The sequence below is a fragment of the Chionomys nivalis genome, chromosome 3 (assembly GCF_950005125.1).
Source record: "Chionomys nivalis chromosome 3, mChiNiv1.1, whole genome shotgun sequence".
Taxonomy (NCBI): domain Eukaryota; kingdom Metazoa; phylum Chordata; class Mammalia; order Rodentia; family Cricetidae; genus Chionomys; species Chionomys nivalis.
The window spans coordinates 127476181-127483091 of NC_080088.1; positions in this window are offsets into that span (position 1 = coordinate 127476181).

The following is a 6911-nucleotide window of genomic DNA, read 5'->3' on the forward strand; positions in this document are numbered from 1 at the left end:
CTGTCAAATATCTATTAGAAGTGAGATCAGTTTTCCTTTTCTCTGTCAAAGCTTTATTTTGAAAGATAATCACGTTTTTTGAAAGTGTATTAGTTTCATATATAACTTTAGTAAGAAACGCACAGTTGTTTCTCTGTAAAGAAAGGCCGTATTATGCATCATGTCAAAGTATTTTTAGAAGAGAGATCAGTGTTCCTTTCTCTGTAAAAGCTTTACTTTGAAAGATAATCACATTCTTTTCAAAGTGTATTCATTTCATGAAAAGCATTAGGAAGAAACGCATATGTGTTTCTCTGTAAAGAGAAGCAGATTTTTCCGACATGTCAAGTATTTTTAGAAGTGAGATCAGTGTTCCTTTTCTCTGTAGAAGCTTTGCTTTGAAGTATAATCATATTCTTTTGAAAGTGTATTCATTTCATGATAAGCTTTAGTAAGAAACGTACATGTGTTTCTCTGTAAAGAAAAGCACTTCTTTTCGACATGTCAAATTACTGTTAGAAGTGAGATCAGTGTTCATTTTCTCTGTGGAAGCTTTATTTTGAAATATAGTCACGTTCTTTTGAAAGTGTATTCATTTCTAGAAATGCTTTAGTAATAATGCTCATGTGTGTCTTGGTAAAGAGAAGCAGTTGTTTCTGACATGTCAAAGTCTTGTTAGAAGTGTGATCAGTATTCATTTCTCTGTAGAAGCTTTACTTTGAAAGATAATCACATTCTTTGAAAGTGTATTCATTTCATTAATAGCTTTAGTAAGAAACGCACAAGTGTTTCTCTGTAAAGAGAAGCCGTTGTTTGCGACATGTCAAAGTATTGTTAGAAGGGAGATCAGTGTTCCATTCTCTGTAGAAGCTTTGCTTTGCAATACAATTGGTTCTTTAAAAAGTGTATTCATTTCTTTAAAAACTTTAGTAAGAAACGCACATGTGTTTCTTGGTAATGAGAAGCAGTTGTTTGCGACATGTCAACGTCCTATTAGACCTGAGATCAGTGTTGCTTTTCTCTGTAGAAGCTTTAATTTGAAAGATAACCACATTCTTTGAAAGTGTATTTATTTCATAAATAGCTTTAGTAAGAAACGCACATGTGTTTCTCTGTAAAGAGAGGCCATTTTTTGCGACATGTCAAAGTATTGTTATGAGTGAGATCAGTGCCTTTTCTCTGTACAAGCTTTACATTGAAAGATAATCACGCTATTTTGAAACTGTATTCTTTCCTGAAAAGCTTTAGTTAAAACGCACTTGTGTTACTTGGTAAGGAGAAGCAGTTGTTTGCGACATGTCAAAGTGTTGTTTGAAGTGAGGTCAATATTCCTCTTCTAGGTACAAGATTTACTTTGAAAGATAATCACATTCTTTTGAAAGTGTATTCATTTCCTGAAAAGCTTTAGTAACTAACACACATGTGTTTCTTGATAAAGAGAAGCAGTTTTTTGCGACATGTCAACGTCTTGTTAGAAGTGATATCAGTGTTCCTTTTCTTTGTACAAGCTTTACTTTGAAGGATAATCACATTCTTTTGAAAGTGTATACATTTCTTGAACAGCTTTAGTTAGAAACACATGTGTTTCTTGGTAAAGAGAAGCAGTTGTTTGCGACATGTCAAAGTATTGTTAGAAGTGAGATCAGTTTACCTTTCTCTGTACAACTTTACTTTGAAAGATAATCATATTCTTCTGAAAGTGTATTCATTTCATTAATAGCTTTAGTAAGAAACGCACAAGTGTTTCTCTGTAAAGAGAAGCAGTTGTTTGCGACATGTCAAAGTATTGTTAGAAGTGAGATCAGTGTTCCATTCTCTGTAGAAACTCTGCTTTGAAATATAATCATGTTCTTTTAAAAGTGTATTCATTTCTTTAAAACTTTAGTAAGCAAAGCACATGTGTTACTTGGTTAGGAGAAGCAGTTGTTTGGGACATGTCAAAATATTGTTTGAAGTGAGATCAATATTCCTTTTCTCTGTACAAGCTTTAATTTGAAAGATAATCACGTTCTTTTGAAAGTGTATACATTTCTTGAAAATCTTTAGTAAGAAACATACATGTATTTCTCTCTAAAGAAAAGCAGTTGTTTGTGACATGTCAAATTACTGTTAAAAATGAGAACAGTTTTCTTTTCTCTCTACAAGCTTTACTTTGAAAGATAATCTCATTGTTTTGAAAGTGTATTCATTTCAAAAATAGCTTTAGTAAGAAACGCACAACTGTTTCTCTGTAAAGAAAAGCCATTTTTTGCGACATGTCAAAGTATTTTTGGAAGAGAGATAAGTGTTCCTTTCTCTGTAGAAGCTTTACTTTGAAAGATAATCACATTTATTTCAAAGTGTATTCATTTCATGAAAAGCTTTAGGAAGAAACACACATGTGTTTCCCTGTAAAGAGAAGCAGTTGTTTGCGACGTGTCAAATTATTGTTAGAAGTGATATCAATGTTCCTTTTCTCCGTAGAAGCTTTACTTTGAAAGAAAGTCACATTCTTTGGAAAGTGTATTCATTTTATAAATAGCTTTAGTAAGAAACACACGTCTTTCTGTGTAAAGAAAAGTTGTTTGCGACATGTCAAATTACTGTTAGAAGTGAGATCAGTGTTCCTTTTCTCTGTAGAAGCTATGCTTTGAAATATAATCACGTTCTTTTGAAAGTGTATTCATTTCTTGAAAAGCTTTACTAAGAAACCCACGTGTATCTTGTTAAAGAGAAGCAATTGTTTGCGACATGTCAAAGTATTGTTTGAAGTGAGATCAGTATTCCTTTTCTCTGTAGAAGCTTTATTTGAAAGATAATCACATTCTTTTGAAAGTGTATTCATTTCTTGAAATGCTTTAGTAAGAAACGCACATGTCTTTTTCTGTAAAGCAAAGCAGTTCTTTGTGACATGTCAAAGGCTTGTTAGAAGTGAGATCCGTGTTCCTTTTCTCTGTAGAATCTTTGCTTTTAAATATAATCACGTTCTTTTTAAAGTGTATTCATTTTAGGAAAAGCTTTATTAAGAAATGCACATGTGCTTCTCCTTATAGAGAAGCAGATTTTTCCGACATATCTATTACTGTTTGAAGTGAGATCAGTTTTCCTTTTCTCTGTAGAAGCTTTACTTTGGAAGATAATCACATTGTTTTGAAAGAGTTCATTTCAAAAATAGCTTTAGTAAGAAACGCAAAAGTGTTTCTTTGTAAAGAAAAGCAGTTGTTTGCAACATGGCAAATTACTGTTAGAAGTGAGATCAGTGTTACTTTTCTCTGTAGAAGCTTTGCTTTGAAATATAATCATGTTCTTTTGAAAGTGTATTCATCTCTTGAAAAGCTTTATTAAGAAACACATGTGTTTCTTGGTAAAGAGAAGCAGTTTTTGCTACATGTCAAAGTCTTTTGAGAAGTGAGATCAGTGTTCCTTTTCTCTATAGAAGCTTTACTTTGGAAGATAATCACGTTTTTTTGAAAGTGCATTTATTTCATGAAATACTTTTGTAAGAAACACACATGTGTTTCTCTGTAAGGAGAAGCAGTTGTTTTCGACATGTCAAAGTATTGTTAGAAGTGAGATCAGTAGTCATTTTCTGTGTGCAAGCTTTAATTTGAAATATAATCACGTTCTTTTGAAAGTGTATTTATTTCTTTAAATGCTTTAGTAATAACACACATGTGTTTCTTGGTAAGGAAAGGCAGTTGTTTCTGACATGTCAAAGCCTTGTTAGAAGTGAGATCAGTGTTCATTTCTCTTTAGAAACTTTACTTTGAAAGATAATCACATTCTTTGAAAGTGTATTCATTTCATAAATAACTTAAGTAAGAAACGCACAACTGTTCCTTGTAAAGAGAAGCCATTGTTTACGACATGTCAAAGTATTGGTAGAAGTGAGATCAGTGTTCCTTTTCTCTGTAGAATCTTTGTTTTGAAATATAAACATGTTCTTTTGAAAGTGTATTCATATCTTGAAAAGCTTTAGTAAGAAACGCACATGTGTTTCTCTGTAAAGAGAAGCAGATGTTTGCGACATGTCAAATTACTGTTAGAAGTGAGATTAGTTTTCCTTTTCTCTGCAGAAGTTTTACTTTGAAAGATAATAACGTTCTTTTGAATGTGTATTTATTTCATGAAATGCTTTTGTAAGAAAAGCACATGTGTTTTTCTGTAAAGAGAAGCAGTTCTTTGGAACATGTTAAAGTATTGGTAGAAGTGAGATCCGCATTCCTTTTCTCTGTACAAGCTTTACTTTGAAAGATATTCACATTCTTTTGAAAGTGTATTCATTTCTTGAAAAGCTTTAGCATGAAACACACATGTGTATCTTGGTAAGGAGAAGCAGTTGTTTACGACATTCAAAGTATTGTTTGAAGTGAAATCAGTATTCCTTTTCTCTGTAGCAGGTTTACTTTGAAAGAAAATCACATTCTTTTGAAAGGGTGTTCATTTCATAAATAGCTTTAGTAAGAAACGCACATGTGTTTCTCTAAAGAGAGGCCATTTTTTCGACATGTCAAAGTATTGTTAGAAGAGAGATCAGTGTTCCTTTCTGTGTAGAAGCTTTACTTTGAAAGATAATCACATTCCTTTGAAAGTGTATTCATTTCAGGATTAGCTTTAGTAAGAAACACACGTGTTACTTGGTAAAGAGATTCAATTGTTTCCTAAATGTCAAAGTCTTGTTAGAAGTGAGATCAGTGTTCCATCCTCTGTAGAAGCTTTGCTTTGAATGATAATCACGTTCTTTTGAATGTGTATTCATTTCTTAAAAAGTTTTAGTATGAAACACACATGAGTTTCTCTGTAAAGAAGCAGATGTTTGCAACTGTCAAATATCTATTAGAAGTGAGATCAGTTTTCCTTTTCTCTGTCAAAGCTTTATTTTGAAAGATAATCACGTTTTTTGAAAGTGTATTAGTTTCATATATAACTTTAGTAAGAAACGCACAGTTGTTTCTCTGTAAAGAAAGGCCGTATTATGCATCATGTCAAAGTATTTTTAGAAGAGAGATCAGTGTTCCTTTCTCTGTAAAAGCTTTACTTTGAAAGATAATCACATTCTTTTCAAAGTGTATTCATTTCATGAAAAGCATTAGGAAGAAACGCATATGTGTTTCTCTGTAAAGAGAAGCAGATTTTTCCGACATGTCAAGTATTTTTAGAAGTGAGATCAGTGTTCCTTTTCTCTGTAGAAGCTTTGCTTTGAAGTATAATCATATTCTTTTGAAAGTGTATTCATTTCATGATAAGCTTTAGTAAGAAACGTACATGTGTTTCTCTGTAAAGAAAAGCACTTCTTTTCGACATGTCAAATTACTGTTAGAAGTGAGATCAGTGTTCATTTTCTCTGTGGAAGCTTTATTTTGAAATATAGTCACGTTCTTTTGAAAGTGTATTCATTTCTAGAAATGCTTTAGTAATAATGCTCATGTGTGTCTTGGTAAAGAGAAGCAGTTGTTTCTGACATGTCAAAGTCTTGTTAGAAGTGTGATCAGTATTCATTTCTCTGTAGAAGCTTTACTTTGAAAGATAATCACATTCTTTGAAAGTGTATTCATTTCATTAATAGCTTTAGTAAGAAACGCACAAGTGTTTCTCTGTAAAGAGAAGCCGTTGTTTGCGACATGTCAAAGTATTGTTAGAAGGGAGATCAGTGTTCCATTCTCTGTAGAAGCTTTGCTTTGCAATACAATTGGTTCTTTAAAAAGTGTATTCATTTCTTTAAAAACTTTAGTAAGAAACGCACATGTGTTTCTTGGTAATGAGAAGCAGTTGTTTGCGACATGTCAACGTCCTATTAGACCTGAGATCAGTGTTGCTTTTCTCTGTAGAAGCTTTAATTTGAAAGATAACCACATTCTTTGAAAGTGTATTTATTTCATAAATAGCTTTAGTAAGAAACGCACATGTGTTTCTCTGTAAAGAGAGGCCATTTTTTGCGACATGTCAAAGTATTGTTATGAGTGAGATCAGTGCCTTTTCTCTGTACAAGCTTTACATTGAAAGATAATCACGCTATTTTGAAACTGTATTCTTTCCTGAAAAGCTTTAGTTAAAACGCACTTGTGTTACTTGGTAAGGAGAAGCAGTTGTTTGCGACATGTCAAAGTGTTGTTTGAAGTGAGGTCAATATTCCTCTTCTAGGTACAAGATTTACTTTGAAAGATAATCACATTCTTTTGAAAGTGTATTCATTTCCTGAAAAGCTTTAGTAACTAACACACATGTGTTTCTTGATAAAGAGAAGCAGTTTTTTGCGACATGTCAACGTCTTGTTAGAAGTGATATCAGTGTTCCTTTTCTTTGTACAAGCTTTACTTTGAAGGATAATCACATTCTTTTGAAAGTGTATACATTTCTTGAACAGCTTTAGTTAGAAACACATGTGTTTCTTGGTAAAGAGAAGCAGTTGTTTGCGACATGTCAAAGTATTGTTAGAAGTGAGATCAGTTTACCTTTCTCTGTACAACTTTACTTTGAAAGATAATCATATTCTTCTGAAAGTGTATTCATTTCATTAATAGCTTTAGTAAGAAACGCACAAGTGTTTCTCTGTAAAGAGAAGCAGTTGTTTGCGACATGTCAAAGTATTGTTAGAAGTGAGATCAGTGTTCCATTCTCTGTAGAAACTCTGCTTTGAAATATAATCATGTTCTTTTAAAAGTGTATTCATTTCTTTAAAACTTTAGTAAGCAAAGCACATGTGTTACTTGGTTAGGAGAAGCAGTTGTTTGGGACATGTCAAAATATTGTTTGAAGTGAGATCAATATTCCTTTTCTCTGTACAAGCTTTAATTTGAAAGATAATCACGTTCTTTTGAAAGTGTATACATTTCTTGAAAATCTTTAGTAAGAAACATACATGTATTTCTCTCTAAAGAAAAGCAGTTGTTTGTGACATGTCAAATTACTGTTAAAAATGAGAACAGTTTTCTTTTCTCTCTACAAGCTTTACT